The following is a 23,348-nucleotide window of genomic DNA, read 5'->3' on the forward strand; positions in this document are numbered from 1 at the left end:
GATAATGTGTAGGAACACATTTGTGTAAACTGAACACAGTAAACTGTAATGCCAGTTAAATGGAATGGAAGGATTTTTTCCAGTAGAAGGGAGACAAAGAGCAGAGGTGGTGCAGTGGGATATAAAAGGTTAGCGTGTCAGATTCAGCTGTCTGGAAATAATCAGACTCCTTCATGCAAATCTGAGTTGTGCTAAAGATTTTTTTCCTCGGTGTTGCTTATATTCTTTCTCCCATGACTGCTTGAGTTTAGCTGTTCTTACATTTAGGGGCTGTGTGATACAGAATTAGCATGCCCTGACTGCTAGAGGTTCTTAAACGTTAGCCTGCACCACAGTCACCAGGAGGTATTTTTGATATTTCATTTTATTTTATCCTTGCCAGCACTTACTACTCTTATCACAAGAATCCTGCCAAAGCTTGTTAAAATGTAAGTTGCCGGGCTTGATCTCTAGAGTGTCTCACTCAGTAGGCTAGAAAGGTCCTGAGTGGTGTCAGTAGTATTAATGTGGGATTCACATTTTTAAGAAATGCTCTATACGGTGTCACTATTTAGAAGATAGGAAGTGGTGGTTATGCCAAGCTTTGGTTTTGAGGTTTTTTTGTCAAACTTCTTTTGATGTAAGGAATCACCCCTGGTAGAAGCCATCTCCCTTATTAATTCCTTGCCTGAAAAGCCCGTTTCTCTTTCCTATTTTCAACAATGTTAATGATTTTAGCAATTTAGCAATAATGGTTTTGGCTAGTTCTCGGTTAGTTGAGGCCACTTCAGCAATCATATTTAATGACAGAGGATGCTTAGTTGGCTTAAACAGAGGGAGGGTGTCCTGATGTATTTTCAATAAGGAATAATTTTGTTATTCTTTGTTCTGTTAGTATTTGTGTTTAGGTCAGGAATTATTGTACTATCAAACAAGCAACATCCTGAAGATGAAGGGGTGGGTGTGACCTGAAGCCTTTGTCCTTCAATTGTTTTCACAGTGTGGCCCATGGACTCTTTGTCTCAGAGTAAATTGGGATATTTGCTTAAAATGCAGTTTTCTGTACTTGCTCCAGAGGTGATGGTACCCAAATATTAGTTTCTTTGGAGGGACGCTGAGAAGGAAACCTGCAGGGCTCTGGACAGAGGGACATCAGCAGAATGGCAGAATAGGAGTTTCTAGCACCTTCTCCCCAAAGAACACTGATGAGCCTACACTGACACGCCATGATCCCTCACAGTCCATTGTGTCCCTGGGCGTTCCTGCCCTTCTATGGGTTTGGACAAATGTATAATGACATGTCTCCATCATTCTAGTGCCATGCAGAGCATTTCTGCTGCCCTGGCAATCCTCTGTTCTAGTTTCAGTCTTACGTCTCCATCGTGCTGTGTAGATCACGACATAACACAAGTTGCTTCAATAAATCTCTGCTATATATTAAGGTACTTTTCTCATTCTGTGTCTCTGAAAATCACTGCATTTTTTACATTGAAAAGATCCGTGGAGATTATTTAGCTTCCCTTGTTTTTGTTAAAGTTGGGGACACTGAGGTACAAATGGATGGGGTGTTTGATCAAGGTCCAACAGCTAATTAAAGACAGAGGTGGAGCATTTCTGCCTTCCATGACATTTCTCTGTCATTTCAGACTGAACACAGAGCAGCAGTATTGGCAGTCTTATTAGTGCTAGTCCTATGGTTTTTTTTTTTAGAGTAAGGTTGTTTTTTTTCCATCGTTAAAGACATTAACAATTATTTTCCTAGGCTCTTTTCCTTGTTTTCTAGCCACGTCAGACTGCTCACTTCCAGTCCTTGAACAAACAATCATTTTCAACACTCTATACTTTTGCTTATGCTGTTTCTGTTTCCTAGAATGTCCATCCTTTCTCCGACGCAAATCTCAGCTCTGTAAAGACTTCCTAACCTAACTCAACGTATTTCTTACCTTCTGAGCTCCTGTTGAATTCTAAATATAGCTTGCCACGTTGTAGAGAAACACTATCTCCTTTCATAGCCTACTAAATGACAATGTGTGATTGCTAATGATAAGCTGAAGTGTCAAACAAGATAAATATAGAGATAATAAGGGATCCTGCTGTATTTATTTTGAATCCTTCTCATGTCAAGCCAGGACCACCAAATTTACCCAAGGAAAGTAGCTTCTCCCTTTGTATTGATATGTAGCAAGTTCAGGCCATGGGATCCCTCCAGTCCTCTGCGAACAGCATTTTACACTGAAATCCGCATAGTTACCTTCTGCCTATGTTACAGCCCCCAGAATATAACAAGACCTTGCCAATTCCGTGATGACAGCCCACAATAAGAACCACACACATGAGCGCTGGTTACAGCTACCTCCTACCAGCTGTTGGGCACTCAGTAAATATTGTTTGAATAAATATGTCAGGGAATAGAGGAATGTGACCTATAATTTCACCTGGCAGTGAAATGCCAACATATTTTACTCCAGGCAGCAAGGCCCACTCCATGTTGTTTTAATAACTTAGTTGCAGTGCAAGGTTTATCATTCTCCAGTGAAGTATAAAACTAACAATATTTATTTGTGATTACCTTTTGAATGTCCTCCCAATCAGTAGTCATGGCCTACATCAACCCAGGTTGCATGTATTTCTTTATTCTTTTTTATTTTTTATTTTGATATCATTAATGTACAATTACTTGAACATTATGGTTACTAGACTCCCTCTATCATCAAGTCCCCCCCACATACCCCATTACAGTCACTGTCCATCAGCGTAGTAAGATGCTATAGAATCATTACTTGCCTTCTCTGTATATACTGCCTTCCCCGTGCCCCTCCCCACTACATTATGTGTGCTAATCGTAATGCCCCTTAATTCCCTTCTCCCTCCCTTCCCACTCCCCCACCCCCAGTCCCTTTCCCTTTGGTAACTGTTAGTCCATTCTTGAGTTCTGTGAGTCTGCTGCTGTTTTGTTCCTTCAGTTTTTTCTTTATTGTTATACTCCACAGATGAGTGAAATCATTTGATACTTGTCTTTTTCCGCCTGGCTTATTTCACTGAGCATAATGCCCTCCAGCTCCACCCGTGTTGTTGCAAATGGTAGGATTTGTTTTCTTCTTATGGCTGAATAATATTCCATTGTGTATATGTACCACATCTTCTTTATCCATTATTTCTGTATTCTTATACTTAATTTTCCTTGTTACATACTTAATAAGTTCTATATATCCTTGCTGTTGCATTTAAATGAACATAGTCATAGGCATATTATATATTTTTGTGTTAAAAACCAGACTCTCATAAGTTGGAAGGGATGGTGAGTCAGGACTCACTCCTCCTTTAGTGAAGGAGCTTCTTCTGATCCTTTGAGAACCCCTGAGCTATGTGACATTTTCACTGATGACATTTCCTGCTGACCCTTTGTAGCACTGGAGGGTTTCAACTCCAGGCAACTTCACTCTGGATTTGGTGAAACTGAATAATGATAATGGAGCATTGGGGGTAAAAGGTTTTATACCCAACTTTAATCTTGTGGTGGTAGATTGAGCACTAGAATCAGGTCTGCATCTTGCAAGTCCACCATCTGCAATCCACCTCTGCCTCTGCCCAAGCCCTGCGCAGAGATCTTTGTATAGCAACACAGACAATAATGGCTCATTGCCAGCATGTGTGTAAGTAAGCGCCTACACAGTAGGCCAATTATTACATCACTGCAGGTATGCAGCGGGCGAGTAGAGGAGGGTCACGTGAGGATCCTGCCCGTGGGAACTTCTATTTTCCCCACAGCCTTCTTTCAATATTGATCGATGATTGTAAAGAGTAGGTCTTTGGCTGCATTAATAGAAGGTATGTAGCTATCAGGAATGCTTTGACCTTGGTAGAATGGAGTATATAGTCCATATAATTTTTTTCTGTTGTGATATTAATGTGCATAGAAAGCTCTTGAGTAAACTTTACTGCCATTAATTAGCTAATTCATGGCAGGCAATTATTTAAGAAAAATCTATTTGCAAGGCTGAGACAACTCTGTCTTCAACCACCATCATTGATCCAGTCTACTATTTATTGACTTACTATAACTTATGAAGAGCTGAGCTTGATGAGGTGAATATAACAACAAAAATAACTGATCGAGGCCTTGCTAGGTGCCTGCCTGAACAATGGTAAGTGTTCTACATGCTGTTTTACGTGTACTTCTACTTACTCTTCATAAAAGAATTGTAGATTTTTAATTCTGCAAAACCTATTTGTGAAATTAAACAGTCCATGACCTGCATGCTATTTGTAACCTCATTCAAAAGCAAATCACATATTTGACTCCATTTTTTTTTTTTGACAAAACCATCGACACATTCCTGAGGACTTAGTGCATACGAGGTATGAAAGAAGGATGCTTATAACTTAGGACCATAAAGGTGTTAGGTAATCCAGTGAAGTCACACAAATACAAACACACAAATGCTGCAGGGCACCTTAGCCCTGCTATACGTATAATTACCGCAGGAATTCAAAGGCAGGAACTCTGCTTACAGGATAAAGTAGTGCGATTGGCTCTCCTCATTGATCTTCTCTGACGCCCCAGTGCGGTACTTAAATCATAAGCTGTAACATGGTTTAGGCTTTTTTCAGTAATACGAGTAAAACATGAACAAACCTCGCTTTTATTTGTAATCTGGGCCTTAGAAGCCTGTTTTTCCTCCACTGGCCTTCCAGGCTTGTTTTAGCATTCAAACAAGCTGACGACCAGAAAGAGTCCAGGTGGCAAGTGTTGGCTTCTAATTTACAGGGGGAAAAAAAAGCAACAAGAAAAGAATTTCCTTTCCCTGCAAACACATGGAGCAGCTGCTCTTTGCAGTAAGAGCATTGGCTTCTGCAGACCATTATGCACAGTGTACATTATGTGCAAGGCTGAAGTTCTGGAACCTTATAATTTGTGTGTGTGTGTGTGTGTGTGTGTGTGTTTCTCTCATCAGTTTTCTTGCTGAGTGACTCACTGTGGAGTTGTCATGGGGGGAAGATGGAAAGATGAATCAGATGAATCAGCTCCTTTAAGAACTGGTATTCCACCCACAGATAGGCCCGTGGTGACGGTGCTCCTTTCTCAAAGTTTTTCCTTCCTGGGAGGAATCCTTGCTCCTCTGCAGACCACGTGGCACTGAGGTCAAGGCAGGGCTTTGAGGAGAGTTTTTGATCCTGGACAAGCCATGTTTTTGTGGAAGATAAGGGGATATTTTTGACAGAGTGAAAGCAGGGAATGAGAAAAGTGTTCTTTGCTTCTATGATTAGACAGGTTCAAATGTCACAATCAGGAGTTGAAAATTAGTTAGTATCCTGTAATCATTGTTGCTAAAATCAGCAAACTGAATTTTTCTTTTAAGTATTTATAGCCTCTTGCTTCTTAGTTATTTAATACATTATGCTAAATGAAATGAGTTTCCTCAAACCCTAATATATTCTAAATTTGCTCATTTCTAAAATGTTATTCTCTGTTTAGTGTATTTCATTATTACATTATCCATCAGAGATCAGTGAAACCCTACTAGTTAGATAATAAAGTTTAAATAGTTTTTATTTCCTATTTAATTTTATAATAAATGTTAACATAAGAATGCGATTTCTTCTATAAATTCATCTCAAACCCAAACCTTTGCAGAAGATATATATATATTATATAATGTTATATGATATATAATAAAAATAAAGATGTTTAAAGATGTGAGTAGCTCCTAGCTACAGGGTGGTCAGCCTGAAGTCTGTGAATTCCTGCAACTTGAGACACTTTTGTGTGAATATGCATTTTTCTGACAAGTGGATTCCGAGCTTCCATTATCTCCCTCAAAGGATCTGTGATTCAAAAAAGAGTATGAATTATTATGTTAAATAAATAATATGATTTATATAGTTTGTGTATTGATGAGTAATATTTAAATGCCTTAAGATCTACCAGCTAATGCTAACAGGAATTACCATAATTATGAAAAACGTGTTTTTCCTGTTAATAAAATAGCAGTTTTTCCCCAAGGTCTGTGTTGTAGTAAACACTTAAACCATGAAAAATATTATTGGACATTTTTGTTCTTTTTCTTTCGGCAGCTATAGTTACTCTGTGTATTCATGATGTGTGCTGACATTTCATACATCAGAGCTTGGAATTTTATGGCTCAGTAATCTAAAATGGACTACTTTCACATCCACACATTTAATATCTTTGAATCTACAATTCCCTGGTAGATTCCTTATTACCTAACTGTATTAAGAATAGAGTTCTGAAACATTTGTCAGAGGGCTGACAGATAAAATAAATACGCAATTTATCTGGTTCTGTCATTAACATTGCCAGGAATTAAGACTGACAATTTTTCCCTCAAAATACATTTTGTCAGTACATAAACTACGTAAGTGATCTTCTCTGAAAGCATTTGCCCCCAAAGTAGTTTCCTAGTAGAATAGTCATTTACAGAATAGACCAGTTCTGACACTTTGAAACAGTCATAAGGAAGTATACTTTCTCCTTTTCAAAATATTGAGATATTTAGTTGTTCAAAATGTGAGTTCCTAGTGTACTGCTGGGCACTGTATCCCCAGACTGGTGAAAACTGAAGGCACCACAGTCCGAAGCACTCACTTTATACACGAGAAAACTGACGCTGTTCTGGATGGCTCCTAAGTGAGCCAAAGGAATCAGAGACCCCCCTGTTCTGGTTCTCTTTAACCCACTCCCCTCGTCCGGTAGACTCTAAGACTCACTCCCGGGCACTTACAAACCAGGACACGGGATCCAACGTTCAGTGTAGTAGGTACACGTGCCACCACCTTTGCAACCCGATTTTCTCACCCTCTGTGATGAAGCAGGACACCCTCGTTTCCCAGCCATTCTTTCCCTCCTAAGGGTGCCCAGCCACACTATGGCTGTGCTGTGCCTGGACCAATAAATACCTCTCTCCACCTGCCCCAACTGTGACTCGAGGAAAACTAAAATAGAATGGTCCACAGGCTTAAAATCCCGTTGCTTGTGAGCCGAGAGTACTGGACATTAGAGCTCCTACCTTTCAGCTCAAAGAAAGAACATCAAAATGCAGGCACGTGTAATCAGAGAAGTTAGGGGTCTTATTTCGGAAAACTTTTAGGCTTATTAAACTTGTACCTCACCTCTTATCACACTGAAACTTTAAGATAACTGTCTTAAAAGGCAAAATACAAAGTTATCACTGTGAGAAGGAAGCAAGATCTCAGGAGCAGCAACAATTTTAAAGTTGTTCAGAAGTGGGTTGAATCCACCTGGGGATTGTTCTGTCCTTTGACAAATTGCTTAATCTCCCTGAACCTCAGTTTCTTCATCTGTTAAGAAATTGTGGGGATGTGTAACATCTACATCAAATGGCTCTTGTGAACACCAAAATATTATGTGATATATAAGAGAAATACAGCTCATGGTGGGTGCTCAATAGACAGTCTTCATAGCCCATTCCACATACCCAAATGGTCAGAGTTTGTCCTAGAATGAAAAAAAAAATCCTTAAAAAATGTGTATGTTATAAATTGATATCAAACTGGAAAGCAGAGCAGGCTACTGGACTAGGACTTTCATAGCAACTTGTTAAGAAAATCATTAAAAGTAACAGAGACAACAGAATTAAAAACATACCTTCTGGCTTCTTTAGATTTACTTAGGGTTTCTGCCTTGCCTAGAACTGAAAAGTAATGCTAGGAGTAGGAAAAAAATCCACCTTTTTTGGGTAACTAATGTAAATGTCATTCTACAACTTTTGAAATGTAGTTAGATGCAAACAAAATGAGTATGGCCATAGTTTAATCAGTAAATAAGAACATTTGCGGGAAATGTCACTCTAAGTATTAAGAAAATGTAGACACGTTATGAAAATAAAATTGCATAAATACGTGCCTGGAAAACAAAGGTTGTAGCTTCTGGCACTCTTAAGACCTGGTAAAATGCCTTCAGTGTTTGCTAAACTTATGTTTGTTTTGTAGTAGGAAAACTCATGGCAAATTAGTTATGTAACTAGGAACATAAACAATTGACATTGTTCTGCCGAATTCTGTCTAATCATACCTGATTGACATATTTTCTGATTTCTTTGATCAGCAAGAAGAAATCAATATGAATTGTTGGGATTTACTAAAAGTAACAGCTGTTTTGTTATCATTCAACCTCATCTTTCTTCTCCCTTCTCCTCCCTCTCTTCTTCCCCCTCTTTCTCATTGTTGTACCCTAATAGTCTGATATTATTCAAGAAAGGTTGTTTCACGCAATTAAATGTGTGCCTAGATTCCATCTTTCTGAAATGCAGAAATCTTAATTGATCTAATATAATGCCTGGTAGGTATTGAGTAAACACTAGTTGAAAATTGGTAAGAATAAATAGATAGAACCCCAGCTTTGATTTATAAAACTGGAAAAACCTCTCTTTTCCTTTTCAGGTGACATTTAACTACACTGCCTGAGATCACTAACATGGGAATACCTTAGGGTCGCCTTGACGGGTAAGTGGCTGGGGTTGTGCTGGACCCCACACTCAGAAAGCCCTGTGCTTGGGGTAAAATGCTCTGTAATTGCTGCCTTGAACTTCTTAATAATTTAAATATGTGATCCATGAATGAAGCCCAGTGGAAGCATATGCCAGAGGCTTAGAGCCTGGTTCACACGAGGTTCTGCCTCCCTTCACCCCTTCCCCCCCTTCCCCGTCCCTTGGCCCACTGGGCCTGGGATCTCCTACCCTGCACTGCTGCCACGTTCAATCTAGGCAGCAACAGACTGGATTGCCTGATTGGGAGAAAGTTTCCAGTGCGTCATCACCCTCTCCCTGCAGGGGGGCTGGGGGGGCGCTGAAGATGGGCACCTGGAGGGCCATGTCAGGCACAGGCCGCGAGTCCCAGGCTGGGACCAACAGCATCTGGCCCTTGGCCTGCGCCCTTCCGGGAGGGGCAGACATCCTGGGAGGAGTCGCTATCCTGACAGTTAAGTGGTCCACTGTGGTTGGAGGCAGAGGGCCTAGTGGGAACGGGAGATTGATACCTGGTTCACCTGGTGCTCTGTGTCTTCACTGTGCCCTGAAACTGGCCCTGGTTGGTAGCTGGCTCTGGTTTCAGTGACATTATTAATGTAATACTTGCTGAGTGTTCTGGTTACATATTAATCTCTGAAAACTTCTCTGTATTGCATCATTAGGAAACTAGGAGTATTAAAAAATAGGCTTCCCACATCTAGCTAAGCATTAATTAATAGATGCTGTTTGCTAGCTTTTGATATATTATATTGAGAGACTACCCTGGAAGTGTTAAAAAATTTTAAGTTTGACTACTTCTATTTCATGTAAATTATAAATACTATTAAACCTTGCCTAGCAATATTTTCATGGGCCCGAAGTATCTGAGTATCTTTACAAGCATCGTAAAATTGAGAAATACATAGGACCGAGTGACCTTAATTAAAGAAGAGGGGACAAAAGGAAAAAAAAAAAGGAAAAGAACAAAAGAATAAAAGACAGAGGACAAAGAAGTGCAGAACTCTGAGAAATTAAGGGGTGACAGAATGACATCAGCAAGATGGCAGGACAGGAGGTTCCAGCCTTGAGCTCTGCTCAGGAATAGGTAGCCTGCTGGACAGTAGGGCAGCACTGGGGGGGAAGTGGGTTTGCAGGTGGAGGGAGTGGCGGAGGGGATACTACCAACGAGCAGAGCTATGGAGGGCTTGCTGTGTGTCTGACTGTCTGCATGCATGACATGTGTGACCCCACTCAGTGCTCAGCGAGACCCTGTGAGGTGGATGCTGTTGTCACTGATTTTATAGTTAAGGGAACCGAGTCCAGACAGTCAGCCCAGAGGCCATGCGCCACGTCACTACTCCACAGATGCATCTGAGTTTGAGATGATTTGGGCTGCTCATGTATGATTGGTGCAATTATAGAGGGCAACTTCAATATTAAGAGCAACACTTTAGTTTGTATTTCATTTATTGACAGAGAAATAACTGGAGGACCCAGGGTAAAAGCGTGGAATGAAAATAGCAAAAAACTTTTGATCTAATAGAACTTTACATTTGTACCTACCACTGTGAACTTCTCAAGGCATTCTCAGGAACGCTAACTCATTTATTTTGCAAAGTGACTTGGCAAGGCAGGTATCAAGGTCCCCATCTCACACAGACGAGGAAATGGAAGCTTTCAGAGATTAAGTGATCTCCAAACCCAGATAGTTTATAAAATGGAGATTCTAGTCTTCTGACTTCTTTCTACTAAGGATTATGAGGCAGAAAATTGTGAAAAATGAATATTTTTCTAATCCTCGTTGAAACAGTTAATTACAGACAGTTTTTCTTCTCCATGGAATCACTTTCAGTGGCTGCTATGCCATTCTACCTTATTCATTGGAATTATAATCGGCCAGAATAATTAAGAATTGTAATATATAAGAAAGAAGCTCATGGATTTTAGACATGATTTAATCCAATTTATTAATTGTAAAAGCCATTTGGACACTGGTGCTCATTATTTTATTTTCCCTTCGGGCAGACATTGCTAAATTGACTTTAGACAATTATCTCTCAGTATATTTTGTTCTTGAGCCAACATTTAAGAACCGTTATTTGAGAGTGGGCTTTGGCTTTCAATTATAAAGGGGAGTAAGAGGGATGCCGAAAGGCTGACTCAATTTTCCAGAACTATGCACGTTGAAGCGAGCAGTACAGTTGCGTGTACTGCCCCTGACATTCGGTGATGCGGTGGCAGAGGATTCACGGTGGGGCTCACTGGCCATGGCAGTTGCTCTCCCTTCTTCACTGAGGTTGGGTCCTTTTGTTCCTGAGTCCTGCTGAGCAGATCGAACCTGGGTATCTGTGTTCCTGAGAGCTATAGGAAGTAGGACAGGGTTAGGATAGATTGCAAAATTGAAGATGACCACGTTAATGTTTTTTCTCTGTCAACATGGAGCTAAGCCAATACCCTAGAACCATAGATTTGAAGTCTGCTTAAGTGGATCTTGAAGAGCTGGTGAAGATAATTAACTAATTAATTAATAGTGTGCCATGCTTTGTGTGGAGCTAGGACTATGGTGGAAAACAAGTGAGATACAGCTGTTACATCTGAAGCTTAGAATGTAATGAGAAAGAAATAAGGAAACACCTATTTAGTATGCCGGCCTCCAGTGGTCTAGCCTTTGCACAACCCCCATCCGGGCAACTGGATACAACCCTCATTGTATAAGGCTGTATGCTATAAGGCCTGCAATTAAGGCCCACACTGTATGTACCTTGACGTTTGGGGAAATCTGGGAGGGCACTGAGTGGCCCAACTCTAAGTTCTCCCCACTCTGCCCTAAGGGTGGGGTCCCCAGGCCACCACAGGGACCAGGCAGGGTGCATGTTTATCGCTCAGTAAAGGACTTTGGTTCTTGGCTAGCCCACAAAATTATTCCAACAAGCCGATCACATCCTCCCCCAGGTCACCCACCCTCTTACAACTACAAAGCCTGCCTTCTGCAGCCTCGGGTTGTTCACTCTGGTCTAGTGGGCATCTCCCATGGGCCCTGTGCGACATGGTGTCCTTTTCTTCCGGGCTGTGAGTGTATGTGACTAATAGGCTGTTGTCTGTCACATCTGTCCCGTGTTTGGCTCTGGTCCTAGGGTGGGACCCCCCTCCCTCACTAACAGAGTAAAGAGGAGGTGACCGAAGCCAAGGAACTTTCGACATTGAGTTAAGATTCGGTTTCCTACTACATCCACTTACTGCAGGGACCTGAGAAGTGGGCGGGGTTCAAAGGGGCTGATGTGAGTGTAGACTACTCTGGGAAGGAGTTAAAACTCCACACACAGAACAATGAAAGCTTAGTTTTGCTGTACTCCTTCCCTCAAAATCCTATTTTCATGAACTCAGAAATGGCTCAGAAATAATGGAACTTTTTTTGCCCATTGCTTTTATTAAGCTGAGCTATGAATGGATAGATAATTTGGAGACTTAAAGAGGCAGAGATTGAAGGTTCATATTGTTCAGTTTGTACGTTTGGCTTAGTTGGGAGGTTCAATCTTTCCTGTCAATTTTCAATTCTAACATTCGTCTAGCAAGTCTTGTGGAAGGTTATCCATCTTTGGGTGAGAAATCGGAGGCGGCTCATGCATGTAGCCATAGTTCAGCTTGTTTACCTGCGAAGCAGTAATTCCCTGACTAAGGACAGAATTATCACTTATCATCTCTTCTTAATTAACTTATATTTTCATTTCAGTTCAAAGCAAACAGATCACAGTCTGGCAACCCTGAGGAGGGAGGCTCCTTAAATCAGACGCTTGTGTATTTGTCTGGCTATGTGCCATGGCGTCCCTGATAACGGTCATCTGACATTGGCCAGGACAATTGTTACTTAACTGGGCACAGAGGAACTGGAATAAAAATAGGTAATTGTATAAAAAAAGTGATCAAAACAGCCACTTTGTGTCACCGAATTGAGATGAAAATGGTGAATCACATCTTTTCGTCCCATTTGTTATCCTAGTACAGTAAGTGGTGACAAAGCTTACCATTCAGAGATACCAGGATGACCCCTTGACCTCCAGTACGTCTTACTTTTTGGGTCCACGCAGTGTGGAATTCTACTTGGACAGAGTAACTTTGTAACCTCTCTTGGCATCTTTAATTTGGGGGGTGTTAGACTGCCATTTGATTGCAGTCTAAGGGAAGAGTTGGGGAGGTAAAAAAGGAACAAGAATCTCAAAGGAAAAAACAGGATGCTGCTCAGGGCAAGGAGGCTCTCCTGTCACACTGCACTTATTCTACCAGTCTGGAGACACCCCAGGTGAGAGAAAGTAAGAATGGGCAGACAGGCAGGCATTGTGAAATTACGCAGGATATAATAGTTACGGCCACCACTGCCTGCGGGTCTGCCGAGGGACAGGAAGCCGACAAGATATTTATCCGTACTAGAGCAATAGGGTTCTTAAACTTGGCTGCACACTGGGGTCCACTGGGTTGCTTAAAAAAGAACACTGATGCCTGCGTCCTCTCCCAGAGACTCCAGCTTAATTGGTTTTGGGTGCAGCTTGAGCATTCGTATTTTTTATAAACTTCCCAGGGGATGCTAATGTGCAATCAAATTTGAGAAACAGTTAATTTACTTCTTCCCACTACCTTAGAAGGTATGTATTGTAATGCACATTTTAATAGTGGCCCAAGTAAGACCCAGAAGTTGAATAAATTATCCAAAGTCATGCAGCCAGTAAGTGTCAGAGTAAGGACTGGAACACGGCTCTGCCCACTCGAGGGCGTGTGCTTTTCCACTAGCTGATTGCTCCGGGGCAGGGCAGGGAGGGAAAGCGACTCCGCCTTGGGTAAATGAGAGCTGACCATAGAGCGCTGTTATTCATTATTCACCTTTTATATGAGAAGCAGCGTGCACAGGTGAACACTGGCCATGCAGCCGCTTAAAAAACGCTGCTAACACTTTAGAGCCCAGAGTCCTAAATTAAACTGATTTTCTGTATTTAGGGGCATTCAAGTTGAGGTTGGCTCTCTGAGCTCCTTGACTGAAAGAAAAGAAAGGTTATCTGGGAATTATGCATCAAAGATGAAAATCAGTTCTTTTCTGTTTTATGAATGAATTACAGTGGATATATTTGGCATTTCATAATTTTTCTTACCACTCCCATTATCTTTTTTCTAGCTCACTTTTCATGTGACAGAGTGATTTATTGACTGTCTTTTAAAAGTTCCATTTCACTGAACAAATCGTGAATATAAAAATCTGCCACTTGACCTAACACTGACTCGGATATTCAAAAGCCTCATTTGATTAAAAAGAACACACGGAAATGGAGCCAACTCCAAGATTTGTTCTTTTAAAAATCAGCGGAAGGCAATCCAAATTTTCTTTTAAGGCGACCAGAGGCTGGCTTTCTTTCTATTTGTAAATATATTTGTATGCCTCGTCCTGGCTCTCGTCATCTCCACCTAATGAAACCACACTGTATTAGCACCTTCTCAAGAAACATTCTCAAGAACCTATCTTCTCAATGCTTCCTGCCAAAATCCAGAGCAGGTTATCTGCAGGGGGACTTGAATGTGTAAAGCAAGCATATATTGGAAGCGGAAGTCCCAAACTAAAACTAGATTTCTATGTTCTTTTAGTAATTACTTAGGTATGAAAGGTCTGAGGATTATTTATAAAAGCAAAAGACTGGAAAAACCCAAATGATCCTCAATAGAAGACTGGTTGACAAAAAAGGATAGAAACTCCTTACTGTTAGGGTCTAGGACTCCGGGGTTTCCCAGAGAACAAGACACACGGACACGGAGATGAAAATCCAAGCAGTCTTTATTCAGCCAGCAAGCTGGGGTCGACAGCACCTCCCCTGACACGCAGGCCGAGTCCGAGCTGCCGACCCCGAAGCAACTGGGTATTGATTATATAGGATCTTCACAGCAGTTACATCAAAGCCCGCGCAGTTCTACAACTAATAGGTTTAAAACACACTCTATATTGTAACCAATGGGAAACATTGTAACCTTTTTAGGGAACGCGCCAGTTGCCTGCCCGCTTCAATTGTTATCTCTTGCTTGCCCAAGCATGTCTATGTGACTTACAACGGGTTACATCCCCAGGCGTTCCCTGGCTGTTGCCCACTTCTAGTTATCTTACTTAGGGTAGGCGCATTTCTCAGAAGCCTCGGGTAATTTACACAAGAAAAGACTGGGTGGCTCTCGCTCTAGGCAGTCAGGTTAAGTGTCATTAGTTCTTTTTCCTGACTTGATACTCTCTGCACTCCGTTACAATGACAAAAATCTTGAGAAAGTCTTAGCTCTGAGTGGCAGCTATATGGAAGTTCAGGATACTGTTCTCTCTACTTCAATGTATATTTGAAAATACTCAAAATAAAAATGTTGACACAGTGGTGAAATGTAAGATTTAACAACATGCTTCTTGTCACTTGCTGAGAGATACATAACCAGGCATTTACATGCTTAACCTATGCCTCACTATCCTTATGTAACAAAAAGGATTGTCATAGACATGGAAATAGGTCACCGAAGGCAGTACCCAGGTTTGGCTAACTGTATGTGTGTGGAAATATCCCACAGATTACGGTAGGTAGCTATGACCTCATAGAAAAGTTGGGCTATAAACTGCATAAATGGAGAATGTTCCAGTTCCCATTGGTCTTGGGGTACTACTTACAACCTTCCCTGTTTAAGACACTCAAGAGACTGTTTAATTGACCTGACTCAGTTTGGACTGGCTGGGATTCTAGCAAAACAGTGTTTGTTATTTTAATTTTGTTGATATGATTGGAAAGGAACTTTTTAAATGTCTGAAAGCTGCCAGAAATATCTTTTTCCAGGTAAAATTTGAAAGAAGGTGCCAGTTCCCCTCTGCGAAGGCTAGGCCTTCTCCCAAGCGAGGTCTTACAGAACCCTTTTCATACTCCCTCCTCACATTTATTTTCTTGTTCTGTCTCTCCCTATGCAGGGCTCACTGTGAATCTTGGGGACCCCACCTGGGTCTTTCGTCAGTCCCATGCCACAACCCCAAGCCACTCAGCACTTCTCTCCTCCCCTCCTGCTTACCTTTATCTTATAAACAGTTACTTTTAATTTGGAGACCCAGATGTGAATTAAATATAATTCAGGGGAATTGAATTTGAGTCCTAACTTAAACTGGGGGCACTGGAAAGGACTAGAAGAGTCCCAGGCAGGTAGTACCCCCTGGTTCCCAGCAGAAATTCTCAAACACAAATTCTTCCAAGGGAAAAATCCTCATTCATAGCCTCCAGTTTCCTCAGATTAAAATATCAACCACACATGAGCTCATAATAAAAAATCATCAAACATACAAGGAAAGAAATTATGAGTGAAATTAAGAAACAACAAAAATTGAGTAAGGGCTGCAACCTCTGAGCTACTGGCATTATCAGACATGGAATATAAAGTATCAGTTCATAAAATGGTTCACAAATAAAGGGTAAATTTTTTTAAAAATAAGAGGTTATCCAAAGTGATAAGTGATATATAAATGATAATACCACCTTACCCAGTTGGGCTGATATTGGCAAATGCCATGTAAAAAAAAACATACACTTTTAATACAAACCAACAATTGCACTCTTGGGCATTTATCCCAGAAAAATGAAAACTACTGTTTACACATAAACATCTACATGAACATAGCCTTTATTCATAACCCCAGACTGGAAACAACTTAAATGTCCTTCAGTGGGTGAATGGTTGAACATAAATACATTCATATCATGGAACACACTCAGCAATAAAAAGAAACTATTGATACAGCAACAACTGGGATGGATCTCAAAGGAATTAAGCTGGATCAAAAAGCCAATCCTTAAAGGTTGCATACTGAGTGATTGTATTCAGATAAGGTTCTTGACAGGACAATGTTATGGAGATAGGGAACAGGTTAGTGGTTGCCAGAGGGTAGAGAGAGGATGGGGAGTGGGAGGAAGGGAAGTTGGTAATGGCTTTAAAAGATAACGAGGGACTCTTATGGTGTTGGAATTGTTCTGTGCCTTGACTATGGCGATAGTCACATGAAACTACACACGTGATAAAACTTCATAGAACTAAATACACACACACACATACACACGTGTATGTAAAGCTGGTGGAATCTGAATAAGATGCGTGGATTTCATCAGCATCAGTTTTCTTGTTGCGTTATTGTATAATAATTTTGTGAGATGTTACCACTGTGGGAAAGTGGGTGAGGTGGTTACAATATTTCTCTGTGTTACTTCTTATAACTGAATGTGAATCTACACTTCTCAAGATGAAAAGTTTAATTAGAAAAGCAAAAGCACGCAAAAAGTAAGTACCATTTTGAAAGCAATGGAAATGTAAGGTACATTGGCATAAATCTAACAAAGTACATGCATGGGTTGTATGTGCGAAATAAACTGTATTAGGAAACTCTAGAGAAGGTCTAAGTAAATGGAGGGATTATACATATTCATGGTTAAAAGACTTAATATCATAAAGATACTGGAGTTAGGAATCTAATAAAATTCCAGTAAAATCCCAGTAGAATTTCTTGAGGAAGTTGACAAGCTGATTCTAAAATTTTGAGACCCAGAAATACTTAAAATACTTCCAAGAGGAGTAAGATGGAGGAGCTAATGCTACCAAATTTGGAGACTTTCCATAAAGCCATGGAAATCAGTATTGTGTGTCCCAATGATAAAGTCTTGTATATGTGAAAATTTCTTTATAACAGTGTGAGCATTGTGGATTGCTAGGGATGAAACTGACTGTTAATAAATTGTGTTGGGCCCTTGGTTATCTAAATGAAAACTGAAACTGGATTACTTCTTCGTACCTTTCCCGAGATTAAATACCTAAATATGATAACTTTTATGAGAAAATATAGGGAGATATTTTTATGACAGGGATAAGGAAGAATTTCTTGAACATGATACAGAAAGAACCAACATAATAGAAAAGATAGAAAAATTTAACAAAATTAAAATCAACAACTTCAGGTCACCAGGACACTCTAAAAAAAACCGCAAATTAAAGTTCACACTGGCAGAAAATAGTTACATTTACAATGTATAAAATCACTAAACCATTACTAATCAGAATATATAAGAACTATAAACAGAATAGCAAATGTCAATAGAAAAAGTCAGTACAAAATCAGTAACACACATGAATAGACATTATACAGAAAAAGAAATACAAATGTCCAACAGTTATGAAAAGCTGCTCAATTATGTAATCAGAAAATACCGATTAAGACAACAGTGAGATATCATTTTATATCATTTGATTGGAAAAAGCAAAGAAGCCTGTTATTATGTGTTAGTGAGGAAGGGGAATAATGGGTGATTTTTACATACTACAAGTATAAAAAATGTAAATTGCTGCAATCACCTCAGAATGCAATTAGGTACTATGTTCATATGGCCTGTGTGACAGCAGTTTTATTCTTAGAATACACTAGAGAAATTCTTGTTCATGTATCAGGAGATGTGTGTATAAATTCTTTACAACACTGTTTATGATATCATAACATGAAGTCAACATGGTCATTGTAAGAAAAAAGATGAAGTGCTCTATATTTAGATGATGAAATAGTACATAGAGAAAATGAATGAATTATTGTTATTTTGAAAAACTTCAGTGAACCTTAAACTGTATTGACTGAAAAATCAAGCTATGCTAGACAGCCTTTAATGTGTCACCATTTTTATAAACTTTTAAGGAAAACAAAGTTAAATATTATATTAATTATATATTATTGCATTACTTTTTAAAACAGAAATAAATGCACAATTCAGGATAATGATTACTTTTGAGTGGGGTGCAGTGTAGTAACATAAGATGCAAGTTTCATAACATTCTAGATCTTAAGTTACGAATTTAGAGTGATACTGAAAGGAAAGGAGCGACACACAGCAGCAATTCACCGGAGAATTCTGCTTTATTAGGGAAAGGTGCTGGGTTATATAGGAAGGGGCATGAGTTGATTGAGGTGTCACTTCTACGGGGCTGGTGGCTATTGGCTAGGTGCTGGGATTGGAGGGGGTGAGGGGTGAGTTCGCCATCTTACGGGTGGGGGCCCTTCATTCCCCCCTTTCTCCTCTATGGGGTTGTGGACGTTGCTTTCTCTCTGCTTCCTGCTGAACGGGGGTGGTGAAGGGAGTGAGGGCTTGAGGACTGGGAGGAAAGGGTTGATAGGACTCCCCACAGTAAGGACGTCTTCAGGTTGGAAATCAATGAAGGTTCCCTGTAACCATAGGTCGAGGACTTGTTGATTCCAATGGTGCCAAGAGGATACGGGTGCCAGAAGCCAGGAGTCTGCGGCTATTGTTTCCAGGAACAGTTTCCAGCGGGCAGAGGGGTCCATCTCAGCATGTGGTAAGGAGGTCACGTGAGGGTGAGGGATCTTCTGTGGCTAAAAGCTGGTAGTTCCTGAGTAAAAGCTGGTTGAAAGTTTGATTAGAGATTTTTCCGACTTGGGATTTTGAGGAACTTTATTATACAGGGTAAGAAGAGACAGGCGAGAAGAATGATTATTATGGGGCCTGCAATGGACCAGAGCCAGGTGAGGAGGGGGTTTGTTAGTATTGACGAGAATGGGTTGGAATTGGAAGCAGAGTGGAGGCTGGAGGCAAGGTCATTGAGTTTGGTAATGTCAGTTTCTACAATGCCGGATTCGTTGATGTAATAGCAGCACTCTTCCCGGAGGAAGACGCAGGTGCCGCCCTTCTCGGCTGTAAGCAGATCTGGGGCCTGCTGGTTTTGAAGGGTGACTTTAGCTAGCGAAGTGACCTGTCTTTGGAGAGAGGCCAGGGAATCAGCAGTGGATATCAGGGCTCTCTCAAGTTTGGCGTTGAGATCTTTAATTGCCCATAGAGAGTGACCCAAGGCTCCCCCAGAAAATCCTGCCTCAATGGCTGAGGTGGTCAAAGAGATACCCACCATGATGGGAAGGAAAGCAGCCCTTTTTGTGTGCGAGGGCAAGGGAGGTTGGAGCTCAAGAAATTCTGCCATGCTGTAAAGTGTAAACTGTGGGATTAGGGTGACGAGAATGCAGGGTGTATCGGAGTTGAGAGGCAGTGAGTTGAAAAGACTGCCATTACACCAAAAGAAGTGTCCCGGTTGTGTAAAAGTCTTAGAGCTGGAGGTGGGGGTGTAGATAGAGAGGCAGTGAAGTGCGCTGGAGGGGGGTGGAGTTGGGCCTACACAGTGGTGGATGGTGAGATTATCTGCGTATTCTGGTTCCCATAGGGGTATGTCTGCCAGGGGGCAGAGGGGTTGTCCTTCTGCATGGAAGGAGTAGTTGGAAATATTAAGGGGCACGGCGGCCAGCAGTGGGCGCTGTAGTGATGCGCACAAGAAACAATTGGCTGTGTTAAGGGTGTGGTTGAGAAAGATGGTGGTGTCCTGAATGAGCTGTAACCAAGAGTAGGAGGAATGAGAAGATGAAGAGGCGCCGTCAAGAGTTTGGATAATGACTTTCTCGGAATGTCTGATATCTGATGCAACTTGAGAGATCTGGGAGCGAGAGGGAACATACTCTCGAGAGATATGAAGGGTACCGTGGGGGGTTGAGGGTCCCCCATAGTAAACTGAGGCTGTGACCCCGGTGGCCCATCGAGAGTCCCAGGGATCTGGGATTGATAAGGAGAAGGAGCCGTTGGGATATTTCATGAAACAGTTGGAGGAGTAATACTGTGGGTACCAGGAGTTACCCATGTAGTGAATGTTGCAAGACCAGTAGGGACATCCCCCGTAGGTGTCTGGCCATCGCCTGCAATAGGCTTGTTTTTGGTCATAGAGGAAGCAGAGGTGGGGAGAATAAGGGGAGCTGCTAGTGAACACTTCGGTGGAGGGAGGAAAGTGGAGGTATAAAGGCTCAGAGCAGCCTTTCAGAGGGCAGTCTGGTGTGGCAATGAGGGCAGTAACTTTTGTTTGATGCTGTGTGTAAGTCTGTCTGACTTTGAATCTCCATACAAAGGAGGCTGGGGTGGTGGGGAAGACAATAGGAATGAGGAGAAAAAGCGAGAGCGCAGTAAAGGAGGAAAAAGTCATGATTCGGGTATGGATGGCAAAGGGGGTGAATGGGATTTTGGAGGAAAGAGGACCGTCGGGAGGGAGGGAGAGTCTGTAAACTTTTGTAGGTTAAGAGATCTTTTAGGCGATGTGGGGACAGAATGGTAAGGGGCACCCTGAATGTCAGTTTATGAGCTTCCTTCTGCAAGAGCTGTCCAGCGGCTAATGCCCGTAGGCAGGGGGCCCATCCCTGAACTGTGGGGTCTAATTGCTTGGAGAGATAAGCTACTGGGGCAAAGGATGGGCCATAATATTGGCCTAGGACTCCTAGAGCTTGACTGGACCTCTCATGGATGTATAATGAGAAGGGCTTCGACAAATCAGGAAGATGGAGAGCTGGGGCTTCCACAAGGGCTTGACGGAGCTTAATGAAGGAGTGTCGGGGTGAGGAGGATAATGGTTCTTCAGGGGGGCCCTTGCTGAGGTCGTATAGGGGTCTTGCCAACAGGGAGAAGTTAGGGATCCACGCTCTAAAATACCCAGCCAGGCCTAGAAAGGAAAGGATTTCTGTCTTGGTTTTGGGAACGGGCAGGTCAGAGAGGAGCCGTTTTCTGTCTAAGGTAATGGACTTTCTTTGTTGAGATAGAAGGAATCCGAGGTAAGTGACAGAAGGGGAAGAGATTTGAGCTTTGACAGGGGATACCCGGTAACTTCTGGAAGCTAGAAGGTTAAGTAGGGAGGCAGTGTCAAGTTGAGACTGTTCCCACGAGGGACTGCAGAGTAGAAGATCATCCACGTATTGTAATAAGGTGGACTCGGAGTGATCATGATGAAACTGTTTGAGGTCCTGAGCTAGGACCTGTACAAAAATATGGGGACTATCTTGGAAGCCTTGTGGCAAAACTGTCCAAGTGAGTTGTTCAGAATGTCTTGTGTATGGGTCCATCCAGGTGAAGGCGAAAAAATCTTGGGAGGAGGGGTCCAGAGGGATAGAAAAAATGCATCCTTGAGATCTAGGACTGAGAAGTGGGATGCCGAGGCAGGGATCTGCGATAAAAGGTGTATGGATTTGGAACTAAGGGATGGATAGGGACAATGGCCATGCTGATGAGGCGAAGGTCTTGGACAAGGCGGAAAGATCCATTGGTTTTTTTTTAACAGTTAATATGGGGGTATTAAACGGGGAGTGAGTGGGTCTGAGGTAATTTTTGTTTAAGAGATCTTGAATGATGGGTTGGAGGCCTATGAGGGCTGAAGTGGTTAGGGGGTATTTATTGGGCCTGACAGATATACTGAGAGGGGTCACATAATTTGATAGAGGCAGGAGGACATAGAGCTACGGAGGGGCTTGTAATGTCCCAAACTTTGGGATTTACAGGGTGTATGAGGGCGGAACCGGAGCTTTCATTGGGTAGAGGGGGGTCGTCGGCTATGAGGGCCATCAGAAAGGGAGTACTGGGGGCTGTGGGAGTGGATATAGTTATGGAAACGTGGAAGAGGGAAAGGATGTCTCGTCCTAGTAAAGGGATGGGACACTGGGGCATAACCAGGAAGGAGTGGGAGAAAAGTATGGGATTGTCTTGGATTGTGCATAAAAGTGGGGGGGTTTTAATGGGAAAATCTGTTTACCTCCTACCCCGACTATAGGAGTAATGGCAGGCATGGTAGGGCCCCGGTATTCTCGTAAGACTGAGAAGGTGGCTCCTGTGTCTAGGAGGAAGGAGATGGGGCGGCCATCTACTATTAAAGTAACCCTGGGCTCCTGTTTGGTCATGGAAATGGTCGGGTGAGAAGCCCCCAGGCCCCGTCAATCTTCTTCTGCCAGCCCCACTACGGCGGGCTTAGGATGGGGGTTGTTTGTCCAGCCTCCCCTTCGGGTGGTTGGGCAATCAGAACCCCAGTGGCCCTTTTTGTGGCATCTGGGGCATGGGGTGGTAGGAGATCTGGGGGAGGGGCATGCCCTTGACGAATGTCGTTCTTGTCTGCACTTGAAACAAGCTCCTGGGGGGCGCTTGTTTGTAGAGGGGCGCCCAGGTTGTGGTTTTATCAGCTGGGCCAACATTTGGAAGTTGGCCTGATCAGCCTTTTGTTTATGGCGTTCTTTCTCCTCCTCCCAGTTATGGAAGACTTTAAAGGCCACTGTTAGGATCTCAGTCTGTGGGGTAGCGGGGCCCTGTTCTAACTTTTTGAGTTTAGCTTTAATGTCGGGGTAGCTTTGAGCTAGGAAGTATGTCATAAGGACATGTCTTCCGTCAGGCATTTCTGGGTCCAGGCTGGTATACTGTAATAGGGCATGAATGAGTCTGTCTAAGAACTTGGAGGGAGTTTCCTCTCTCCTTTGAATTATGTCTTGGAGCTTTTGAAAATTGACTACTTTACGAGCTGCATTTTTCAGACCTGCTATTAGGCAGGAGGCGAAAATATCTCGAGAGCAGAGACCCACGGTGGTGTTATAATCCCAGTGTGGGTCTTGTTCGGGGACAGCAATGGGGTCGGGGGTAGGTGGGATCAGTCCTGTGGGTTTCCGTAGTGTGCGTTTGGGCAAAGTCCCAAACTCGTCTATGTTCTTCAGGAAGGAGGGTATTGGCCAGGAGCATGAAAATGTCATGATGTGTGAGGCTGTATGACTGGTGGGTCCATTGAAACTCCCTGATATATGTAGTGGGATCAGTGGAAAAGGAACGTAGGTGTTTCTCAAGTTGGGCTAAATCTCCTAAGGAGAAAGGGACGTGAACGCACATGATGCCTTTGGATCCTGCTACCTACTGGAGGGGGGCTATAATTTTGGGAGGCTCTTGGGACCTAGTTAAAGGGGGCTGAAAGGCTCAGGCTCAATCTGCGGGGGAGGGGCAGGTGAGGGGGATGAAGGCGGGGGAG

At 42.3% G+C, this 23,348-nt stretch overlaps 1 long non-coding RNA gene across 1 annotated transcript in view; it reads left to right on the forward strand.

Annotated features, from left to right (window-relative positions):
* Window positions 1-3,681: 3,681 nt before the first annotated feature.
* LOC140843345 (uncharacterized) overlaps window positions 3,682-23,348 on the forward strand; it is a 48,104-nt gene continuing 28,437 nt past the window's right edge. Inside the window, exons 1-2 of the long non-coding RNA XR_012120986.1 lie at window positions 3,682-3,807; window positions 8,401-8,463. This is a non-coding gene — a long non-coding RNA (uncharacterized lncRNA). The remainder of the gene's footprint in view (window positions 3,808-8,400; window positions 8,464-23,348) is intronic.

The sequence above is a fragment of the Manis javanica genome, chromosome 9 (genome assembly GCF_040802235.1).
Source record: "Manis javanica isolate MJ-LG chromosome 9, MJ_LKY, whole genome shotgun sequence".
In the NCBI taxonomy this organism is placed as follows: Eukaryota; Metazoa; Chordata; class Mammalia; order Pholidota; family Manidae; genus Manis; species Manis javanica.